General features: G+C 40.7%; 1 protein-coding gene across 11 annotated transcripts in view; it reads right to left on the bottom strand.

Moving 5' to 3' along the window:
• Positions 1 to 23932, bottom strand: part of BRD8 (bromodomain containing 8) — a 1923539-nt gene that overhangs the window by 1616506 nt on the left and 283101 nt on the right. The window lies entirely within an intron of this gene.

Raw genomic sequence — 23932 nt, 5'->3', positions numbered from 1 at the left:
AGAAGTGACTACTGCAGCAGTATTAATGTGAACATCTACTGTTATGTTAAGTTTGCCTACACAGTTGTTCCATGTTCATCATTTTAATCACCGCTGCACTGGATGGGAAATCACAAATTCAGCCCTGGTCAGGCCTCCGTGTCTCTGATGGACAGAGGTTTACAGTAAGCTACATGGGTAGATTACCACTGATTAAAACATCTCAGAGGTGGAAGAGGAATGGTCCAGAAATCCTGAAGAATGGCCCAAGCAAAGCCTGACCTAGACCTGGAAAAGAAATCTAGCTTGTAGTGTTTTAAGTAAATTCAGATACCACTTTAGAAGTATGAGAAGAATTGGTTCTTCTTAAAATAAATCCTGTCTTGGTGGAAAATAAGGTTGACCCACCTTAAGTGTTTGCAACTCAGATACTCTTGTTGCAGTGGTCAGAAAACTCAGTAAAACTGTCTTCCATATTAAGATCCTCAAGTCAGTTAGACAATCTGGTTCAAATGGACCAAGTGAAAGATCCCAAGGAGGAGCCACCAATTTTTTGGAAGTCTCTTATGTGGCATACCTTTCAAAAATATTTTCACATGAGAATGTATTCAAAGAGGGGAATCCATGAGCAGACATGCTGAAATAGCCTATAAATGAACCTTGAAAGAGGAGTAGGACAGGCCATAGGAAAGTAACTTGCACAAATACTGCAGAACCAGAGGAACACCAGCCCTGCATAGGTGCTGGTTACTCTGTTGGCACCAACTAGAAAATCTTGACTTTCTGCTAGCACATTTTTTGACTCCATTAGTACCTGCTGGATCTCCTCAGTAAACAAGTGCGTAAAAGGTATAAAGACCCTATAATCCAGGCTGTCAGCAGCAGTTATTTGGAGCTGGGATTATCAGACATCCCTGTTCTTGTGTGAGTAGATCCAGTCTGTGAAGAAGCCTGTGCTAATTGCCTATGGTCAATTCCAAAAGAAGGGAGAAAGTACAGTTGTATCACACTTTCCATAGTTGTAGATGTTTGAGTTGATCAATGTTGCAGTACTGATCCTTGGGTCTTCCTGACATGCAGAAACTCACAAGTGGCCCAATTTTCAGAACCTTTACATCATCCCAAGCTTAAGGGAATCTGAGGACCAACTTCCAGACTTCGGAGTATAAGAAGGTTGTCTGTCAGTTCCATCTTCAGATTCTTCTGGGCAGTGTACAAGCAGTCTGATGCCCAAAGACAGTATGAACTAACCAGATGTCTGAGTCAGCAAGCGTAGTACTACACAAGTAAGGAGGAGAGGGGATGATGAAGGATCTATCTGCAGGAGTCTCCTCTCTCCATTAAACCCAGCAAGGGGGAATGGAAAGAATCAGCAGATAGAGGGGCTGGAGGCTGTGAGCTTGTACTGCAACACTGATTTACACGAATATCTATAATTATGTTAAGTGTGGCAACTGTACTATGTCTGTTATAGACAATGTTGCAGTACTGATCATTGGGAGGGCTCACAAAGTCAGTGGACAGGTGGCAGGAGAAGGTGTTAGCCCTTAGGAAATAAGGTTTTGCAGGATGGCTCTAACAAACCCTGCTCTAGCACTTAATGCCTAAATGGTAGTGTTTTGTAAAGGTGTGCAGTGAGCTCCAGTTAGCAGCTTCTAAGATGGCCTGTGTAGAAACTCCTTTGAGGAAGGCAGTGGTATCTGCCTGTGCCTGGTGAAATGGGTTTGACAAGAAAAGGAAAAGGTGGTAGCTGACTGTGCCTGGTGGAATGGGTTTGACAGGAAAAGGAAGAGGTTTTACATGGCGAGTGTTAAAGAACCTTATGCAAAGTCTATCCATTTGGATACTGTATGTTTGGAGATAGGTTTGCCCTTTTCCCCTCTACGAAAGCCACCACCAGTTGCTCTGTTCTACTTGGGTTTTTTTTGACTAATCAGTACCTGATTTCTCTGTGTACATCCACTGAATGAAGAATTTGCTCCCCTTTGTTCTCAGGAATTGGAAAGAAAATGGACAGGTGGATAACCTAGTTTAGAAAAAGTTCTGATACCACCTTAGGCATGAAAGATGGCTTAGTTCTAAGGATTACCCTATCCCTGTGAAAGACTGAACGGCTCCTTGCACATAAGGGCGTGTAGTTTAGAGAACATCTTTGCTGACTGACAGCAATTAATAAGGTGGTCTTCTAAGTGAGCATTTTTAAATGTGCAGATGCTGCTCACTCAAAGGGAGGCGGGAGTGAGTTTTTCTAGCACGAAATTGAGATCCCAAGTAGGAAACGGGCTCTCTCTGGGTGGCTTCAAGCAAATTATCCCTTTAAGGAATAGCTTCAGGTGAGGATGAGATTAAATAGGAGGGGAATGGGGTAGGTGAGCTGAGATGGCAGAAGCACACACCTTAACACTAGAATAAGAAAGGTCCTGGCTGTCTAGAAGATTTAGGATTTTTGCTTGGAAGTATTTGCATAGGTATTTTTATACCCCAACCACAGTCCAAAGTATTTTCCCTCAGGTAGAAATCAAATACTGGAGGTGTGATGGGAAAGAAAGTTGTAACTGGGAACATGTGCTAATTCTGGTGGCTTCTAAAAAAGCAATTACTAAAACATGGAAATCAAAGTCTAAACCAACTGTACCTGAAGTACTGATTGTATTTACTACTGTAACATAGATAAAAAAACTGGAAATGGAAGCTTCAGAAAAGAGTAGGTGCAAGTACAAAGAAAAATGGAAATTGTGGGAACAATGCATGCAGAACAATGTTTTGCAGAAGTGAGGTTTACGGGAAAGCAGGAAGTGATCAATTTACATTAATGATAAAACAAATAATCTGACATATGTTTGCAATGGGCAATATGTTTTGTTTTCATTTTTATAAATGTATGTTTGCCTATCTCTTAAGTGATAATTCAATAAAGATGTTAAAAATAAATGAAAAAAGGCCCTGGCTGAACAAACTAAAAAGATATGGCGAGACTGAACTGATGTCTGTCTGAGGAGGGCTGCTGTTGTTGCTGTGGTATCAGATGAAGAATCTCTTACATTTTACTAGGTATGATTTTCTGGTGGTAGGTTTTCTTGCCTCCTTACATATGGTTAGCACCTCAGGGAGATGGCTGACATTTTTTGATGATAAAAGCCAATCCTCCAGACTGTCAGTCTGGAGTGCAACTAGGTAAGGATGGAATACTGTGCCCTTATCCTGGCTTCTCCTGTGGGAGAGAGTCAAAAGAAGAGAAAAACAGTGTTGTTTTGGACAGTATGGCTCAATGAGAATTACGTGGCCTGTCTGTCCTGATCTGTATCCCTGGGATCACAGGTAATGATGGAAAACCATACAAAAACAGGTTGGTCCATTTGAACAAGAATGCAAGTATTTTCCAAGTCCTTGCCTGTGGGCTCTGAACCATAACCTCTGAAGTTATCTGTTTCAGTGAGAGTTAAAAAGATCTACTGAGGGAATTCCCCTGTGTAAAGTTAAGACCAGGAAAGTCTTCCTCTTCAACAACCAGCCCCCTCCCCCGGGCTTTGCCTGAATTGTCTGCCTCTGGCAGTAAATTTTGCACCTCCACTTTCTAAAATGCTGTTTTCCACCACAGTAGCTTTTTTTAGGCACAGAATAAGAAGCACTGTTTCCAGAGGCTTAAAATGCTGTTCCCATGTTCTCTCATGTGTAGTTTTGCTTATGTCAAAATCAGTATTTATTTATTTATTTTATTTACATTTGTTTACCAGGAAAGTCCGACTGGACACAGGTCCATTTTCAGCGGAGGCCCGGGGAGAAAAGCTCCACAGTACAATAGAATGCAGTACATGAGAAAACAAAATATAGAACATACAATTTATTTTAATACATAATAGGTTAGAAGTTAACAGTTTTAGTTAGACAGTACACTAGACAGTCACTGAGGTACACAGTAAAAACATTGAGGTTGTTGTTGTGTCTTTCGGTTTTTCCCGGTTAGGGGTCGCCACAGCGGAACTCCGGTCCGCTAATGATTGGCAGTAGATTTTTACGTGCCGAGTTGCCAGCCCTGACGCACAACCTTCAACGAAGGTACGCCCATACACGCATGTCTCCAGGCAGAAGACATTCTAGCTGAGAATCGAACGGGACAACGTCTTACTGTGAGGCGACAGAGCTACCACAGCACCACCACCGCAGTAGTAAAAACATTGAGGTACATAGTCAAAACTTAAAAAAAAAAAAATATATATATATATATTTTTTTTTTAACCAGTATCTGGGTTTACAAGCTTTTTAGGGCAAATCTGTTTATACTTATCTGAACATGTGACACAATTAGATTGGTATGGATTAACCTGGAGTGTAACATGACCATAGCCAGTGAGTTAAGTAGTGGGTTTTAAGGAGTTTTTTGAAATGATTGAAGGAGGTGGTTGAAGTTATATGGCTCGGTAGTGTGTTCCATGTTTTGGCAATGGTGCTGGCAAAGAGTAATTTACCAGCATTCTTTTTATGTTGGATGACAATTATTAGGTTCTGGCTGTTAGATCGTAGGGTTCTAGTGGGAATGTGAATGTATTAAATGCTGAAGTGCTGGGGTTAACTCAGGGAGGTAGTAGAGCGTGTGAGCTATAGACAGTTGACTGAGCATGAGTATATGAGGCAACTCAAGCCAGTTAAGCTGTTTTAGGGATAGACAGTGGTGGGACCTGTAAGAAGCATCAGACGCAAACTTGGCAATCTTATTATAGCAAAATTCCATTTTATTTAGTTCGATTTGGCGTAGATTAATCAAGATGGGAGAGGCGTAGAGGAGGGTGGATAGGAGATAAGTCCTAAAGATGGTAACTTTGGTATGTTTAGTCATAAACTGTTTGTTCCTGTAGAGGAGGCCTAGCCTTTTATTGACTTTCTTGATGGTTTGTGCTATGTGGATGTCGAATTTCAGGTTATTGTGTATCTCTACGCCTAGCAGTTTAGTGTGCTTGGTTGGACTAATTTGAATGTTTTCTTTGGAGTTGATGATGAAGTAGCCATGTATCCCAAAATCCTGAGAAACTCTCCTGCTGAGATCTGTTGCTTTAGCAGCAAGCTGATCATGCAGTTTGTCAGGAAAAGGTATTTTTCCCACGGAAGAAAGGCGTTTTGGTGCACAGTCTATGAGAGCTCTGAGAAAGAGAGAATCTTTGTCCGTGGATGAGTTTGAGAATTGAAAGGTTACGGTGAGACCAACCTTCAGGAAGCAGTCCACTGTGACCTGTAAAGCATTTACAGTCTGTTCTGTGGATTCTCCCTGGATGAGAGAGTCATTCAGATAAGGGTAAATGTGAAGCCCTAGGGTTCAGCAGTGGACTATCAGTGAAGCTAAGCATTTGGTGAAAACTCTTGCAGCAACAGACAGCCCAAATGGTAAAGCACAGAACTGGTAGTGCAAGCCTGCTGCTACAAAGCACAGGTACTTTCTGTGACACTGTGTAATAGGGACATGAAGGTAACCGGTTCCTTAGGTCTACAGTAACCATGTATGCATCCTGAAAGATTACAGGGAGACACTTTTGTAAGGTTAGCATTTTGGGTTTTGGAACATAAAGGAATCTGTTTAACAGGCCCAAGATAGGCTTCCAGGTGCCTTCTTTTCTTGGCACTAGAAAAATCCTTGAATTAAAACTTTCATCTTGACCTGGAGGAACAGGTTAAATGGATCTTTGTTGTAGTAGGTCTAAGGGATAGGTGGTAAGAGACTCTCCCGCTCTTTTGATGGAATATCTGTGAACTGAAAGTAGCAGCCCCTTTCTATGATTTGAAGGATCCATTGGTCCTTGACAATCATTTTACATTCTTGCAGGAAGGAGGAACTTCTTATTACCCAAGAGCAGAAGGGGGGGTAGTTAGGGGTATAGAGGTAGAGGGGTCAGGGGCCGAGGACAGTCCCAGCTGGTCTCTGTGCTGGATGGGCTCCTCTGAGGGGTATTCAGGGGAGGTGTCGAAAGAGAGGGGAAGTTCCTCTACTTGAAACGACTGGACATTTATTGGAACTGGCTGTCCCTGTGGATTAGGTCTGATCAACTCAGAGCTTGGAGCCTATAAAGAGAAGGGGGTTGGATCCAAAAAATGAGAAGGCGGTACTCTGGAGAGAGAAAAAGCCCTTTCCACACTCTCAAAGGCCGATGGACCCAGAGAGCTTCTGACCAGTCCTCTCAGAGCCGAAACTCCCAGCGAAGTTAGTTCTCAACCACTCTCGGCTCTGTGCCTCGAGGATGGAATAGGATCTTAACTGTCCAGGGCCGAGGCTCTGAAAGGGAGGGACAGCTCCAACAACAAAGGAGTCTATTCCAGCCCCAAAGACCTGATGAAAACACTTCGTCAATGGACCGGTTCCAGTCCAAGGATATTGGAGCAGAACTAGTTAGGTATATAGTCAGAGTTGAAAAAGATATTTTATTTGGATCCAACACCGAACCTCTCGGGGATTTCAGATCCTGGGACTCCAAAACAACTGAACGGATCAGAGAAGAAGGTAAATAGTTTTGGTCATCGTAGGAAGATTCACAGATCCAAAAGGGGACAGAGCTGGTAAGACCCCATCTGGTTCTGATCTCTGAGAAATTTTCACATCATCCTATCCACATCTGACTCCAATAAGCTTCTGGAGGACCTGTAGGAAGTAGTGGATGGTGGTCTGGAATGTTTCTTCAGTGTTTTAAGAAGCAATGGCGAATGCAGGGTAGATAAGGGCTTAATAATATATTCCAAAGTAATACTTCTGAGAGAAGTATGTGGTTTCAATCCGAGCATCTAGGAACCCAAAATGGTGCCACAGGGCTTACTGAAATGATGACAGGATCCAAAACCTTTGGATCAGAGGATCAGATCTTTGGATCCGACAGTATCAGATCCAAAGTTTTTCTGCTCTTAGACGGCGCCTCCGACAAAGACCTGGGGGACATCAGTGGAGAGCATTTTCTATGCTCCAACAGAGCAGATTTGCTAGTTTTGGAGGGGGTTTGAGCCCCAGAAGTAGAGTTAGCAGGGAGAAGACCCATCAAAATCAACTTGTTTCACTTATCAGCCAAGCTCTTGGACTGAAGGTGGAACATATGGTACATGCAGTGTCCAAGTGCCTGGCTCCATGACAATACACACACTCCTTGTGGGCATCCAAATTAGGGATTTTATGCCCACAAGAAGTCCATTTCTTAAATTCTGTTGTTTTAACTGACATGGTAGGAAACTAAACAAAGGAAACAAATACAAGCTATAGGAATTTTTTTTCTTTTTTTGTAGGACAGAAAAAGGAAAATGGATAAAAAGGATTTTAATTACCAATGATGGTAATTTAAAGAGATACTCTATAAGAGAAAAAGGTAGGCACAAATACCAAAGTAATAAAGATTTTTATTATTCGTCAGAACAGTACGAAAAAAAAAAATAGTGAAACGGTCCTAGCATCATGCCGGAAAACTAAAAGGAGAATAGATAAATTAAGCTAAAGTTTTTAAATTTTTAACAATAGCAAAAAATAGTTGAATTAACTCACAAAATTATCACCGATAATGCTCAAGAGAGGAAATTGCACCTCTTTGCAATGGCAAATGAGATGTGAGGTAATGGGGATGGAATAGGGCAATCCGGGTAGAAGGAGGAGCTTCAAAGCTGGATTTGAAGTCTAGAGAATGCGGCAGAGTCAGATACAAGGATCGGATCCAAACCCATGGATTGAGGAAGTATGAAAAGGACAACATCAGATTAAATCATTAACAAAATTAAGCAATTTAAACCTAACTAAGCTCCTGGCACTGATGGAATAACAGCTGAAATATATACAATTTTGCCTTAAAATATCATTTATTTCTTCCACAAAATACACAGAAATTTAAAAAAAAAATGAAAATTCTGCCATCATGGAAATATTCTTTAATCATCCCAATACTTAAAAAGAGAATAAAAATCCCCAACTATGTTCTTACAGACGTATTTCACTTCTGAAAATTGATCACCAGATATTCGTGTCTATCTTAACAGATAATTTAAAAGAACCACTATCCAAATAATTTATACAGATCAGACTAGTTTTATACATAAAAAACAAATGCATAATAACAATAAAATAATTGCACTTATAGTGGTTATAAACAATAAAAAGGAAAAAGCTTTACTCATTATTTAAAGCAAAAGTTGCATTCCAGTGCCTTTCTGTTTACTTTGCTACTGTTTTGTTTTTGCCCTGTTCTTTATGTCTGCCACAGCCCCCAAAGAGACTTAAAGCTAAAGTTTCTAAAATTCTAACCTATCAAGGGTGACTGACCTGTAGCTTAGAGTCATAGGACTAGAACTCCAATACTTGCTTTATTTTACTGGATACCTCTATATAATTAGTCCGCTTCTTGCAGCGTGAATTTTTTCCAACCCTCCCCTCTTTCATTGCTATTGTCTGTTGTGTAGTCTACATAAATACTTTTCCCATCATCTTCCAAAGATCCACAATACTGAGTGATCACCCAGAAAACCAGTACTGATCGATTAAACCTTTACTACAAATTTTGTCTTGCACATTTTCCCAGAGCTCTCAACTGCAAGGAGCCCTCACCACACTCTGACAGGGTCCTGAATTAATCCTGTTCCATCCTTGGAAGATAAAAGATTTTATTGTTTTGCATTTCAGATAACTGTTTTAGAGTGCTACTACTTTAATTCTGCATTATTTGTTGATTTTGACTTTTAAATAATTGTAAAGGTCTCTAATACTAAAAATTGCCTTTTCCAGGCAGTGGCGGCTCGTCCCATTAGACTGCAGGGCTGCAACCCCCCGCCAGCTGTGAAAAAATGGAAAAGAAAGTTTAAAAAATAAAATATTTATAAATAAATTATTTCAGTCAGTGCTTCTCTTACCTGTGAGTCCAAATAACTCGCAAAGTCTCGGAAGTTGAACTGTGCAATTGTGCATACTTGGTGTGTTCCGAGGTTTTTTTTTTTTTTAATTAGTGTCTGTAAACCTAGACTGCTATAAAAGCAGTCCAGATTAAGGAGAGAAGGCATCAGTGTGATGGCCAGAAGTCTATGCGGTTTAACCACACAGTAAAGTGGAAGAGGGTCGAACTGCCATGTCTGCAGTCACGTACGTGACAAGGATGGCAGGATGGCTACTGATTGTCTCTCGCTCTCTTCCCAAAAAAGACAGCAAGAAACAATCAGTAGCATGTAGCATAGTACTTTTGCTACCGTTAACCGTTGGTGGAACAACTTGTTTGCTTTTTTTGCTGAGAGAAAGTCAGAGTTGAACTTTGATTCCTAATTTAATTTTAATCCTTCCTAACTTCTGTGTTGCCTGTGTGTTCACCTTCTTAATTAACGGTAAGTCGCTAAGTGATGTAGCTGGAGTAGTGGAGTGGTTTCTAATTTAATTTCCTGCTAGTTTTGAAAGCATTTTCTCTTTTGCAGTTTGCTACGAACTACGATGCACTTTCTTTATAGGTGACCGTGAAAATGTTTATTTTACTTACTTGCGCACACACCTCATCAGGTTTACTATAATGAAAGCTAGACCGGCAGCCAGTGACAAGGATTTAAGCTAACTTCTGTATACTGCCTTGGTATTAAAGTTCATGAGATGATTAGTATTGCTTCAGTGAGTCTTTGATATTTGATAAGAGACCTGTTCTAAGCACCTGCAATGTACCCAGAACTGCCTCCCTTCTGCAGTTCATTTGGAGTTACATAAATTTATCGTACATTTATCTATGCTTGAAAATTCTTTTTGACAACCCTGTTGCTCCTTTTACCTGGCTGTTTTTTTCCCTCATCACTCTAATTGCTGCTTACATATCCTAGTATTTTATAAATTTGTGTGTATTCATAGGTTCATAAGCATGTATTACACTGACAACTGGGGCTTTTTTAAGCCTAGCTATGCATCCCATGTCTCTCAGTACAGAGGATACTATTATAACTAGATGTAGCTATTTCAGTAATTATTACTTTTGTCCTGTTTTCTCTGACTACAGTATATGCTTTTCTTGTTTCTACTTCCTTTTCTGTTGGTACTGAGTGATCCTGTCATCAGAACTTTTTCATTTTCAGTAATTTGTTGTGATTCGTGCTTCCCTGCTTCTCAACTGCCTTGTATGTTGTTGTCTTTGCACAATCCTCAATGCAACAGTCTTACCACAGTACTGTGCCTTTTAGTACAAAGACAATCACAACAAGAAGCATGACGTGCAACTGTTTCTAGTTTTGAACTACACAACCTGCACTTGAGTGTATTTCCCACTTTTTCTATGTACTTTGCAAAGCAATGTTTACTTAGCCCACTGTCTTGAGCTGCCTTTATTAACCTTCCAACTTTTTTTTTTTACCTGCCAGGACACTCTGGTTGTTTTTTAACCTTCCAGCTGTTGGTTTAAATTCACCTCTCGTTAGCCATTCATGCTTCAAATCCTGAACAAAAAAGTGATTGAATTAACAGTTTTCCATACTTTTCACTATAATCATTGGCTTTCCAGTTTAGTTTAATTTTCTTCTGGTTATGTCCTTTCTTTCACATAACAGTTGAGTGTCACACATTTACAGACTGAACAAATAACAGAGACAAAAATCAGAAAGCCCGGATGGAAAAGTACAGTTTTGTACCTACCATAAATGTAGATGTTCGAGTGCTAATACAGCTGCAGTAATCACATATGGGTTCTCTGCCGTCAGGCAGGTCCTCGGTCGGCCGAATTCCAAAGTCTAGGTCCGGCGTCAGTTGCTGTCGCTTTCTTTCCTGACGTCAGTGCGACAAGGGTATACAAGACACAGCCGACGCCATATTCTTCAGTCTTTCTTGCCCCAGATGTCAGGTGCCCCCAGAAGGAAGGCAATACATAAATTATATATATATATGTATATACAAGCATATACAAGCAATGCAATGTAATCAAAAAATAGTAGTTGCAAGCAAATACACCATAGGAGGATAACCCAAATTAGGTTGTATGAGGAGGTGTTAGCTACTAGTCCTTTACCAAGAGGGGATGGAGGGAGGGAAACCTGTACTGCAGCTGTATTAGCACTCGAACATCTACATTTATGGTAGGTACAAAACTGTACTATATTCATCATGCATACAGCTGCAGTAATCACATATGGGTAGAATCCCAAAGCTATGCACAGGGTGGTAGGCACTAGGTGGAACTGGGATGAGCCAGAATGCCCTGCAACACAGCAGTGGCAAAGCCTGCTCTAGTTTTGGAATATAAAGGCAGGTGGTAGTGTTTTGTGAAGGTATGTACAGAACTCCAAGTGGCTGCCTCCAAAATATCTTTGGTAGGAACTCCTCTGAGGAAGGCTGTAGAGGTAGCAGTGGCCCTGGTGGAGTGGGGTCTGATGCCTGTAGGGACAGATTTCCCATGATAGGAGTAACAAAATTGTATGCAGTGGCCTATCCATTTTGAAATTGTCTGTTTGGAAACAGGCTTCCCTTGAGCTCCTACAGCATAGGACACAAAGTTGTTCTGATTTCCTGAAAGGCTTTGTTCTGTCCAAATAATAACGCAGCTGTCTATGGATGTCTAAGGAATGTAGCAGCCTTTCCCCTTTGTTTTGAGGATTGGGGTAAAAGGTAGGTAAGTGTATGGCTTGATTCAAAGCTACCCTGGATACTACTTTAGGCATAAATGACGGGTTGGTTCGAAGGGAAACCCTGTCGTGATGGAAGATGAGAAAGGGCTGCACAGCCATGAGGGCTTGTAGTTCCAAAACCCTACGAGCTGAGGTAATGGCCAGAAGGAAAGCTGTTTTCCAGGACAAATATTGCAAATCTGTTGAGGCAGCTGGTTCAAAAGGAGGCAATGTTAATTTTTCTAGAATGTAATTAAGATCCCAGGCTGGCACAGGTTGTTTCCTTGGTGGTCTTATATTCTTAGCCCCTCTGAGGAACTGTCTTAAAAGTGGGTGAGAGAATAACGGTGGATCCGTGTTGAATTCGGCAGAAATGGCTGAGGCATGGATTTTTATAGAGGAAAATGAAAGTCCACTGTTCATCAGCTCAGCTAGATACTGTAATACCTGAGGCAAATTCAGTTTTCTAGGGTCCTGGCCTTTTTTCTCATTCCAAGAGCAAAACTGTTTCCATTTTGCGGAATAAATCTTTCTAGTAGATGGCCTTTTGGCCTCCAGAATGACATCCTGCACCTCTTTGGGGAGCAGGGTCTGTTGTGGTGTTAAGGAATTTTCCATGCAGCAAGATTGAGTGTTTTCAGCTGACTGAAGAGTTTTGTAGCTGTGCTGAGTCAGCAAAAGAGGCATTAGAGGTAGAGGCCAGGGAGGAGTATTTGTTAGGCTCCTCAGGAGTGGGTACCAGTGTTGTCTTGGCCAGTCTGGAGCAATCAGTATCATCTTCGGTCTGTCTGCTCTTGCTTTCAAGAGCACCTTGGGCAGAAGAGGCAGAGGTGGGAAAGCGTACACTGTCCATGTTGTCCAACTGAATGAAAGGGCGTCCACTCTCCAGGCCTTTGGATGAAAGGTCCTTGAACAGAACTTTTCCAACTGATGATTCCTGTGGGAGGTGAAGAGATCTATGTCTGGCCTCCCCCACGCTTGGATTATCTTTGTAAACACCTGATGATGCAACTTCCATTCGTGTGGATCTGTCATATTTCTGCTTAGATTGTTTGCCAGCGTGTTTTTCAAACCTGGCAAGTACTGTGCTTGAAGTTCCATTTGCCATTCCAGAGCCAAGTTCCAAAGTGTCATGGCTAGTCTGCACAGGGGGTATGAATGTGTTCCTCCTTGTTTGTTTATGTACCACATTACTGTGGTGCTGTCTGTTCTTATTAATAATTGTCCTGGATGCAGGAGGTCCTTGAATGCTGTAATTGCATTTATCACTGCTAGCGTTTCTTTTTGATTGATGTGAAGGTGCTTTTCCTTTTGGGACCATTTGCCCTGAATGCACCTGCCTGTCATGTGCACCCCCCCAGGCGTAATCTGAGGCGTCTGTTGTGATGACTTGATTTGCTTGAGGCTTGCAGAATGGGAGACCTGTGTTTGTTTGGCATGCTTGGGCCCACCATAGAAATTCCTTTTGCAAACATGGAATTATTGGGATTATTGTTTCCAAATTGTGGCTGTGCTGAGACCATAGGTTTTTTAGGTACCACTGAAGTTTTCTCATACGCAACTTTGCACATGGGATTAAAAGAATGCAAGATGCCATGAAGCCCAGAGCCTGCAGGATTTTCCTTGCAGTAAGCCTGGTACAATGTGCTAGTATTTTGAAGTACTGAGTTAGTTGCCCCTGTTTTTCTGGCGTAAAATAGGCCATCTGGGTGTTTGTGTCCAAGTTGGCACCCAGGAAAGTTATTTTCTGAGATGGTGTTAGCCTGGATTTCTCTTTGTTGATTGTGTATCCCAGAGAATTCAGTAACCGTGTTGCATAAGCCAGATGTTCCAGAAGTGTGTGCTTGCTGTCCGCTTGGATCAGGCAGTCGTCCAAATAAGGGTAAATTTGTATCCCTTGAAGTCTGCAGTAGGCAATTACTGATGCAAGGCATTTCGTGAATAGTCTGGGCGCAGTACATAAGCCAAACGGCAATGCAGAGAATTGATAGTGGATTGAACCTGCAAGAAATCTGAGGTATCTTCTGCAGCTTTGTCTGATTGGGACATGCAGGTATGCCTCCTTGAGGTCCAATGTTACCAGCCAAAACTCCTTGCCCAGCATGGGAAGAAGCTGCTGTAATGTGAGCATCTTGAATTTTGGTACGAGTAAGAATGTGTTTAGGATGGATAAATCCAAATGGGTCTCCAGTCGGTTCCTTTCCTTGGTACCAGAAATAGTCTGGAATAAAAACCTTGACCTTGTTCGTGAGTAGGTACCTCTTGAATAGCTTTCATGTGCATGAGTTTTGAAATTTGTATCTGCGCCTCTGCCCTTTGATTGTGTGGCAGGTTTGGCATGCCTCTCATTTTTGGAAGTGTGTGAAAATGAAATTTGTAGCCTCTGGTTATAATGTCCAGGATCCATTTGTCTGTTGTGATAATATGCCAATTTCTTGTAAATAATGCCAGTTTTCCTCCCAAGGGAGCTGCCAGCTGAGACTTGCTTGGCATGAAAAGGAGGAAGTCATTGGGTTTGTTTTCTGTATTGTTGTGCACTGTCTTCGCCACCTCTTGGTGCTGGGTTTTGCCATTGTCTGCCTCTATATGATCCTTGAGATTGTCCTCTGCCCCTTGTGCGCCTGTATCTACCTCTTTGGGGCTTGTCTGTGGCTGGAAAGGACCAGTTTTTAGAAGGCCAATTTCTGCTAAAACAAGCTGGTTGTACCTGAAGAAAAGCCTTGACTGTTTGCATAGATTTAGCTTTTTCCTCCATTTTCCTTAGTATCTCCTCAGCATTAGTCCCAAATAGTACATCCTTTTGTAAAGGAGCATCTAGTAGTTTAGCTTTAACATGAACAGGCAAGCTTTGTTCCCTAAGCCAGGCATGTCTACGGATGGACTGATCCTGTAAGAGCAGCTCTACTTGAGGCCTCTAAGGCATCATAGCCACATTGTAAGGTGTGTTTACCCACCTGTTCTGCACTATGCATCATATCCTGCAATTCCTTCAAGTCTGGTTGTTCAGGTTGAGACATTTTATTTCTTAATTGTGATAACAGAAACTGCTGATATTTAAACATATGGAACTGACAATTTAAGGCCCTCATGGCTAGGGTGGCCGAGGTGTATACCTTTTTTCCCCACCTTTCTAAGGATCTAGACTATCTTTCGGAAGGTAGTGGATTCTTGGCAGTAGAGGCCTTCATGCCCTTGGGGCCTTGAGAAATGGTTTCAGGGTCAGCATTATGGCTTTTGAAAAGAAATTGGTGAGAGTTAGGAACTCTGTAGTACCTATCAGGTTTGACAGGGGCAGGAGGCAGGGAATCCGGATTAATACAAGCCTCCGAGTAAACATCATCAAGTATGTCCAAGACAGGAGGTATAGCCACAGGTCTGTGTTGAGGTAACAAAAGAAATTCCCTAAGCCTTTTCTTGGAATCAGAAAAGTCTTGGCCTTCCCAATGGAAGTGTTCCCTCAAGGTGTGCAAGGTTTCCCCAAAGGAAAAGTCCTCTGGGGGAGATACAGAAGGAATGGACTGCTCTGCATCGGAATCTTCATAAGGGGAGTACGAATGTTCCTCAACATTAGAATGTTCTGAGAAAATGGAGCCCTGTTCAGAAGAGGGAGAATCTTCCTCCACTCTGGGTCTCTTGTCTGGAGGGGGTTGGGAACCCCTGATAAGAGTAATTAAATCCTCAGCCATTTTAAGCATCTGCTTTTCAGGCATGGGGCCTGGGGATGGGCTCTGTGCAACAAGCCTCTTGGGATGCATGGCTGATTTGGACTTAGTAAAGGCCTTAATGGAAAAGGAAGATGAGGGTCTAAAGACACCCTGGGTGGAAGTGGACCTGTCCACATTAGGAGGCTCAACACTCACAGTGGCTTCGGTTGTAGTCTGAGTCAGGGCCGAGGTACCTGCGGTCTCGGTTACAGAAGACACCGCCAAGGAAGTGTTGTCGGTAGTCAGGGACTGCATAGGCGTCTCGCTAAGAACCGGACCACGTGTAGCCGGTTTTGGCGTGGTGTCGGTGGAAACTGCGGGCCTCGCGTGTCGGCCCTTGTCCTTGCGTTTTTTGGACAAAACGGTAGTCGGAGTCGCCGACATTTTATAATCAAAAGCTTTACCAAAATAATGTTGGGCGAACTCTGCCCGACGCTTAATAGTGCGTTTATTGAAAGTAGCGCAAAAGCGACAGCCCGAGACGTCGTGGTCTGGGCCTAAACAAGGTATGCAGAGGGAATGGAAATCCTTATGCGGTATTTGCTTCCCACAAGAAATACAATTGTTAACTTTGTCTGACATCGGTCTGAGGCAAGAAAAGTTTCCCCAACGGGGTACTTAGCTTTAAAGAAGACTTCGGTTTCCAATTTTTCGTAAATTCAGGAGCTGGCCGACCGGCATTTGCGAACTGCTTCTGCTTCGGGCACCGCGCGGCAAAAAAGACTGGAGAATATGGCGTCGGCTGTGTCTTATATACCCCTGTCGCACTGACGTCAGGAAAGAAAGTGACAGCAACCGACGCCGGACCTAGACTTTGGAATTCGGCCTACCGAGGACCCGCCTGACGGCAGAGAACCCATATGTGATTACTGCAGCTGTATGCACGATGAACATCATATAGCTAGGCGTCTAATGATCCTCATGGATCAATGGCCTAGAAAGTATTTATGAACCTCTTATAGCCTACAGTATACATGAAAAGACAAACGCAAAACAGTAAGTTTTATTCCAACCATAAAATAATTCAACCAAGAAAGTAAAAATCACATCATATAGAGATTTACTAGAGCCTTAACACTAGGTACAAGTTATACTACCTTGCATCTTTAAAGCCACTGCTTTTAAACTGTTTTTCTAAATGTTTTCTTTCTTGATTGTTACTGTTCTTGAATTGATTTGAGTTTTTCTGCATGTGTATATTGTGGGTTAGTCTGCTAATATGAAATGCATTCTGCACTACTAAGTATGAAGACTTGATAGTTTGTGCATGACTGACTTGATGAATATGTGTAGTATGTTTAATCTCTCATACGAGGACAAGAACTTGTTCAACATGTAGCTCGGCTTTTTATGCTCTCTAAAATGCTGCTGCTAGAGGTGTTTAAGGGCTGATCTGGTTTTAGGTGCTAGAAATGTATTTTGATTGTAGAGGAACATACATCTGTGTATCACATGTATAACACTTTTTAGTCATTTTGTTTACTGATCAGGTGGATTCAAACAGATCTTTATTAATATTCATATTATATGTATGTTTGAGCTTATCAAATTCCTTACATGCTGAGGACTCTACTGACCAATTAGTTTTATATGACCGTAGTTTTATCAGAGGAAATATTCATTCTGTAATGTCATGAATCACATAAACTGCAGTTCTGTGTACTGAGTGAGTGGAACGTTTAAGATACAATTTTTATTAAGATTCCCATGATGTTGCATTTTCTGTTTTCAACATTTCATTGTAGTCATTTGAATTATTTATGCTACTTCCTAATAAGCTGAAAGTAGTTTTATACAGCTTAGATACTAGTCTTTTATGTTTATCCAGTACCAAAATATTAATCTAAAATCAAAATCTTAGATTTGAATTTGTTGAACTGAATGTGGAAAAAATGCAGTTGTTGATTTAAGTTTATAATGTGTGCAAAGTGAAGAAGCAAGTTTGGCCTTTTCAATACTTCTGAGATAGATATATACATTTTAATTATTAACAGTAAATATGGCTGAAGGACCACTACTAGTAATGACATCTCTGATAAGACTTTTATTTAAAATAATACATCAGTTTAAAATAATAATGTCTATATTATCCATTAGGGCCAGTGTAGTCAGGATTTGTGGAATTCTATACTACCTTCCAGAATGCTGGCTCAAAGCTACAACAGGGAATTGCCAGAAATTTCTGATCTGTACACAACAGATGTCTTCTGTGCTGGAGCCACCTACAAACAAGACTTTTTTTTTTTTTTTTTACCTATGGTCTGAATGAAAGGTGCAGAAAATATAGCAAAATTATTAAGCTAGACTGGATAGCTAGTAATGTTACAGGCATATGCTACTCTGGAAATGGATACTTTCCTTGTTGACTTGCTTGTCCTCTTTAAATGTTATTTATGCATATGTAGCTGAAATATTTGGTGGTCTTACAGTGGATGAAATATTACCCCTTTAAATTTGTGTAACATGGTATAGATGAACTATACTCGCATACAGCCACAATATATATTATATACATATAAATGTTTCTTGTAAAAAATTCTGGCATTTGGGATTACAGTCACTACCCTTTACAGCTATGACTGTTCAGTATGTTCTTTTTTGTTCAGTATGTTTTTGTTCTGAAAGCTGGCAGGGAGGACACTGGGAGTGAGGATTCTTTCTCTTCCTAGACTGCACATTAATAAGCATGCAGACCAGCATGCAAATTATTATGGTAGGTTAGGAACCCAGCATAATTCTAACTTTTTAAGTATCAGCAGCCATTTTTCAAGTGTACTGTATTGTTTGGGACTAATGTACAGTAGTAGTCTACTTCTTTGTACCATGCTATTTTCTTTCTATTCCTGGAATATATTTTGGTATTTTTATGGTCTAAGCTGAAAGATGTCACAAGTGCAGAGATATTGCTGCTTTTACCCACATCTGACATGCCAGCTCATATTAGAAAGTTGCCTCACTGGGTCATATTGGCACAGATTAAGTATAATTAAGTGATAGTCACTGAAATCAGCCCTTTTGCCTTAGTCTCAAAGTAGCATTCCTAGCCATGTTACTAGTAGGCAATCTATGATCCAAGAGTTGCTAGTGGTTTTCTGTTTAATGGTGCAGTCTCACATGGAAAGCAGTCATTGAAGCAGAAATGTGTTACCATACAGATAAGGCAACTGAAACACAACTTAATTCTTAAATGTGGGTTTTTTCAACCTTCTTAAGTTGCATATAGCTCTCAACCTTCTATCTCCAAAAATGTGTAACCCCTACTTCTCACACTTAAGAATCAATGGACAAAATATAGAGCACTTTATTTATACTTACTTGGAACTTCTGCTAGAAAGCTCACAATTTGGTTAAATCATACTACAGCTACTTTATATTTACCAGATTTTCTTTTCGTGATTTAAAATTATATAAGATTTCAGTATTCTCTGACATGGATTTCTATTAAAAATATAATGAGTGTGTGACAAACCCCGTCACTGTGGAAGAGCATGGAAAATTAAGTGTTTAGGACTCAAAATGAGGAACATTCCTCCCAAGGTACAGTTGAGGGGTATGAGAATGCTTTACTCACATAGACACGAGGGGGGCAAAAGCGCCATCTCTCCACACTGTCCTTAAACCTGGGTATCCACCTCAGAGAAGCTGAAATCCTTTTCCTACAGGAAATTTTACAAAAAGGAAATGTTTAACTGTCATTACCTGTGATGCATACCTCTCACAACTACTGTGACTGACTCAGACGTGATTTTGCGCCTTAGATTTAGCCTTACTCTTCTTAGATTTATAATGTTCTTCATAAAGTCAGACATCTAGCTACGGCAGCTTTGTTCATTCAATTTATTAGACACCTGCATCTTGGTGAAACAACAAGAGCTAAAGGGAAACCAGTTTCAAAATGGAAAAGGCTGCTCATGTAGATTTCTTTACCTTGTAGTCCCTTACTTAGTGAAATAGGGAATCTAAGTATGATTATATAAATCTTTAAGATGAATGTTCACTGCACTTGTTTTCGAACTTCCTTGATGGGGGGGGGGGGGGGGGTAAACACAGATAAGACAAGAGTTGTGTCTGTTGAGCTACAAGGCCATAGATGAGGGAAAGGTGGTTCACATAGCCTACCTTGACCTCGCCAAGGCTTTCAACACCATTCCCCACTCGGGTATTACAGAAAACCTCACCAGCCTGAACATAAACCCCTACGTCACGAGATGGGTTGCCAACTGGCTTACAGACAGAACTCACACGGTAAGAATAGTCAGCTCCAGGTCTGACTCTAAACCAGTCACAAGTGGTGTTCTGCAAGGCTCGGTCCTGGGACCCCTACTGTTCGGCGTATACTTCTCAGAAGTACAGGCAAACACAGGAGGACTATGGCTAACCAAGTTCGCCGATGATTGCAAACTGGGAGCCATAACTGACTCTCCAGCTGACATGGACATCCTCCAAAAGGGCTTTACTGAGACGAACACCTGGTGTCAAAGTCATGGCCTCAAGCTAAATGCCAAAAAATGCATAGTCATCCCATTTGGGAAAAACAAAATACCCACGAATTACCACATAGGTGTCAGCCCCCTTAATACAGAAGAGGTAATAAGAGATCTGGGGACCCAGGTAGACAGTAATCTCTCCTTTGACAATCATATTGCCAAAGTAGTTAGGAAATCCTTCTATGTGGCCCATCTAATTACTAAAGGGATCGCATCTAGAAATAAAGAGGTTATAGTGCCCCTCTACTCGTCAGTCATTAGACCCATCATAGAGTACAATGCCCCATTTGGGATGTACCTCACAAGACACTTCCAACAGCTGGAAAGACCACAAAAGTAGCTCACCAAGAGGATTCCTGGCCTCAAACATATGTCCTATGCAGCCTGACTGAAAAAACTCCGGCTGTACTCAGTGGCATATCGCTTACTCAGAGGTGATCTCTGCCTGACTTACAAAGCCATGTCCAACTCAGAACTGATGGACATGCTCCACCTAAAGAAATCCAAGTCACTGTGAGCCACATGCTCTAGTGAGCTAAACCTCGCCACAACAATAAATAGAACATGCTGGAGGGCTAGATCCCTGTCACAGAGACTCCCCATGCTTTGGAACAAAATTCCAAATTACATCAGGCACAGCACCTCACTAACACTCTTCAAGAGAAACCTTGACGAGTGGATGGGTAACAGAAAGTACACCCCTGGGATCACTTCATTGGCTCTGCTTGACAGAGGATCAGTTAATTAATCAATGGGGTGACGAAAGCCGACTCACTCTGGCTAGGCTTATAAATGCCCTCGGGCAGACAGCCTAGTACCTACCTACGAACCTAAGTGGCATCAAGATATTTTTTTTCTGCAGCTGACAAACATTTTTCAGGTAAATACAAAGAACTGCAATTACAGCCCTAAAGTTGGAGCAATGTAGCAAGTCTTACACAGTGACAACATCCATTTTACCTGTCATCAAACGACTGCAGAGATGGATGAGTATAAACTGTAATTTAATAGAAGACTAGCTTTGCCTGAAGAGGTCACAAATTCTTATGCTTTATGTCAGGCTTGTGGGTTTTTTTTTCTTTTTTTTGCTCATTACCGACATACCATGAGAAAACATCAAAATGAATTTGCTTCTTTTTTGGTGTATTGGATTCACATATAAAAGACCGGAAAGAAAACAATGTTAACTAAAAATTTATACTTTATTCATGAATGCATGGTTTACCATACTATTACAGGCCACATGCATTTGCTTTTTGATGCATACTTTAGATGAATGTGAGAAACTGCAACATATGTTTTAGGACTGCAGTAATGACACACACTGACAACATTAAAGTGTACAGTGTAATCTGCTATGCAGGCTGATATTTGTAAGATAACTGTCCGGCCACACAATATCATAACAAAAGTTTTACTTAGAGATTAAGTAAACTGTGCTTTTTAATTAAAAGAAGCATATGCTTTGTACATGGTTTTCTCAAGCTTTAGTTATTTGGCATCGATAAGAAACAAAAATACTTTGTATTTATTCAGCCTACAGGATAGAACCACACTACTGAACTCTTAAGAAGCTTTCATATCATGCTTCTCTTAGAACTCCCTTAAAGTACTTATATCTTTTGTCTATTTGGTGTCATTAGATTTTAGGATGTAAATCCACAATACAGAGGAAATCAGTTCATATGGATATCTGGATGGCGATTTTTTGAGAAATTAATGACTGCAGTCTTCTTTATTAATTGTCTCTGTAACAATTGCTGTGAAGTTTAGCCAGCTCCGTTGAAGTACTGTAAAATACCTAATGGTAACATTCAGTAGTAACTTCAGTCACTGTCCTATTTAGCCTGTGTGTGTGACACAGCAGTTTCTCCGGTAATTACTTTTTAAGTTAAACAGTTATTTGATAACTATTTTATATGTAAGTAATAATGTTTTAATATGTTGTCTTGGGAGCTGTTTTTGGTAGCATACACTTTGAAAGACACTTGTGTCTCTCTGGAACGCATGGCATCCTGAAACTGTCAAATGTTTAGTTTATTGCCTATGACTGATTCTTTAGAAAGGCATATATTCCTTTATCTAAGTCAATTTATTTTTGTGTCTGTGTGTGTGTAGTGTGTGTACAGATGTTCACATCACATTTTTGGTCTGCTTTTCATAAAATTGTGGTTTTCTGGCAAATTAGTAGCAAATCATTAAAGATTGAAGTTAGAAAACAATGACAGACATTTGAGTTTCGGATTTCATACCCTTCAGAAAATTCATATTAAAGCAAGACCTACTATTTTATTAACTTTCTAAGTTTGCAAGACCAATATTTAAAAATTGTCATTATTTTTGGGCCTTTGGCTTTGTCCCACTTTTATTTATGGCTTTGTCCAGATTTCTTGCTCTGAGGTTGAGAGTATCACAAATGTGTCAGGGGCCATCACTGTCAGCCAGAGACATTTCAAATTGTGACATACTTGTTGTACCCCATTCCCCCAGGTAGTGACTTTGGATGTGTCCAAGCAAGGCAAGGAGCAGTTATGCAGAGCAAGTGTGCAGACAGAGTATCCCCCCATCCAAGGTGGACACAAGTACAGTGGCTTTTCATCTGTCCTCTATTTTGTAGAATGTTCTAGTTTTCTCATTTGTCTTCGATTTTGCAGAATGTTCTAGTTTTCTGTCATGTTTTTATACTGTTGATTTATGCTTCTTATTATTAAGAAAATGCATGTTGTTGGCTGCATGTTACTTGGTACTTTTATAAATAAAGCTGAATATAAATTATAAGTAAAGGAGATGTGGAGTGGTTTGAGTTGACTTGAGTGCTGCTTGATTTTTATACTTGATTTTGACTGGCATTCCAGTTGTTGTGTCTTTCGGCTTTTCCCAGTTGGGGGTCGCCACAGCGGAACTCCGGTCCGCTAATGATTGGCAGTTGATTTTTACGTACCAAGTTGCCAGCCCTGATGCACAACCTTCAACGAAGGAACACCCATTCACGCATGTCTCCACGCAGAAGACGTTCTAGCTGAAAGTCGAACCGGACAGTGTCTTACTGTGAGGCGACAACGCTACCTCAGCACCACCAATTTAAAAAGCTATGTATTTTTTCATGCCTCACAACTTTTTTGTTTCAATCAAGATAAGTTGTCATGATGTAGCCAATGCACTGAAATATTTTTTTTTTCTTCTCCACTTCATTTTGTCCTGAATGGACTCTAATAATGACGGTTTGGCACCCAGGGCAGCATCTTTAATTAAAGTTCCAGTTGCTGTGGTTTTGAGCTTAGATAAAATTACCACTTTGAACATGTTTTGTAATTCCAGTGTGAAAGCATGTACTTTCTTTTTTTTTTTTCCTCTATCCTCTAAGAATAAAGGTTTACACATTTTGCAGTTTTGGTTTCTGCACCTATAGTAGCAACATGTAAAGTAATTTGTTGAGGGACATTATGCACTGAGACCAGCTGCTCAATTTTCTGGTTCAGCCTCATGACGGTGAGTAGTAAATTTCATATACAGAAGGTTTTATAGTATTTTAAGCTAATTTCTTGAAGAGTTGAACAAATGAATAATTAACTACATACTGCAATGGTTTAATATACTCCACCGAATCATGCTAGCTTCAGGCTACATCTGCCAAAACAAACACTGAGATAGTTAAACATTCATTTGGGCCTTTTTCAGACAAGACCCACTTCAGATGGCACTAACTTTTACAGAAGGGATGCAGAGTATACAAGAGATAAGAGATTATACACAGTGTTGAGAGCAGAATAGGTAACTACCCTTATTATTTGATGCTGGAAGATCAGAAGGCTGTGGATTCTATTTCCACCCCAAAATAGCTGCCCAAGTAAATGGCTTTTCAAGTCAAAAAATGATTTCACACTCTTGAAAGAAGTTGGAGACATAGTGCCTGTAGGATGAACAGCTTGCTAGTCCCAGCAGGAAGACAGGACTGATTTTTATAGTGTTTTTATAGTGTTATGACAGGGCAGGGTACATACCTGCAATGAGAATTAATGTTTCATATGCTTCTTTTAGTGTACTTTGTTGTGACTGTGATCATATTTAGTGCACCTTCCTGGTTAAGCAGTCAGTAGTGAGACACATTTATCTAAAACAGCTGTTGATGTGCTTCCCTCTTAACAAAGGGCCTAAATGTGTTTAAGACCATAACAGCAGAATTAATGGGTATGTGTATGT

This window comes from Protopterus annectens, chromosome 4.part0, assembly GCF_019279795.1.
Source record: "Protopterus annectens isolate FY-2018-M chromosome 4.part0, PAN1.0, whole genome shotgun sequence".
Lineage (NCBI taxonomy): Eukaryota > Metazoa > Chordata > Ceratodontiformes > Protopteridae > Protopterus > Protopterus annectens.
This window is presented reverse-complemented; position numbering and strand designations above follow the sequence as displayed.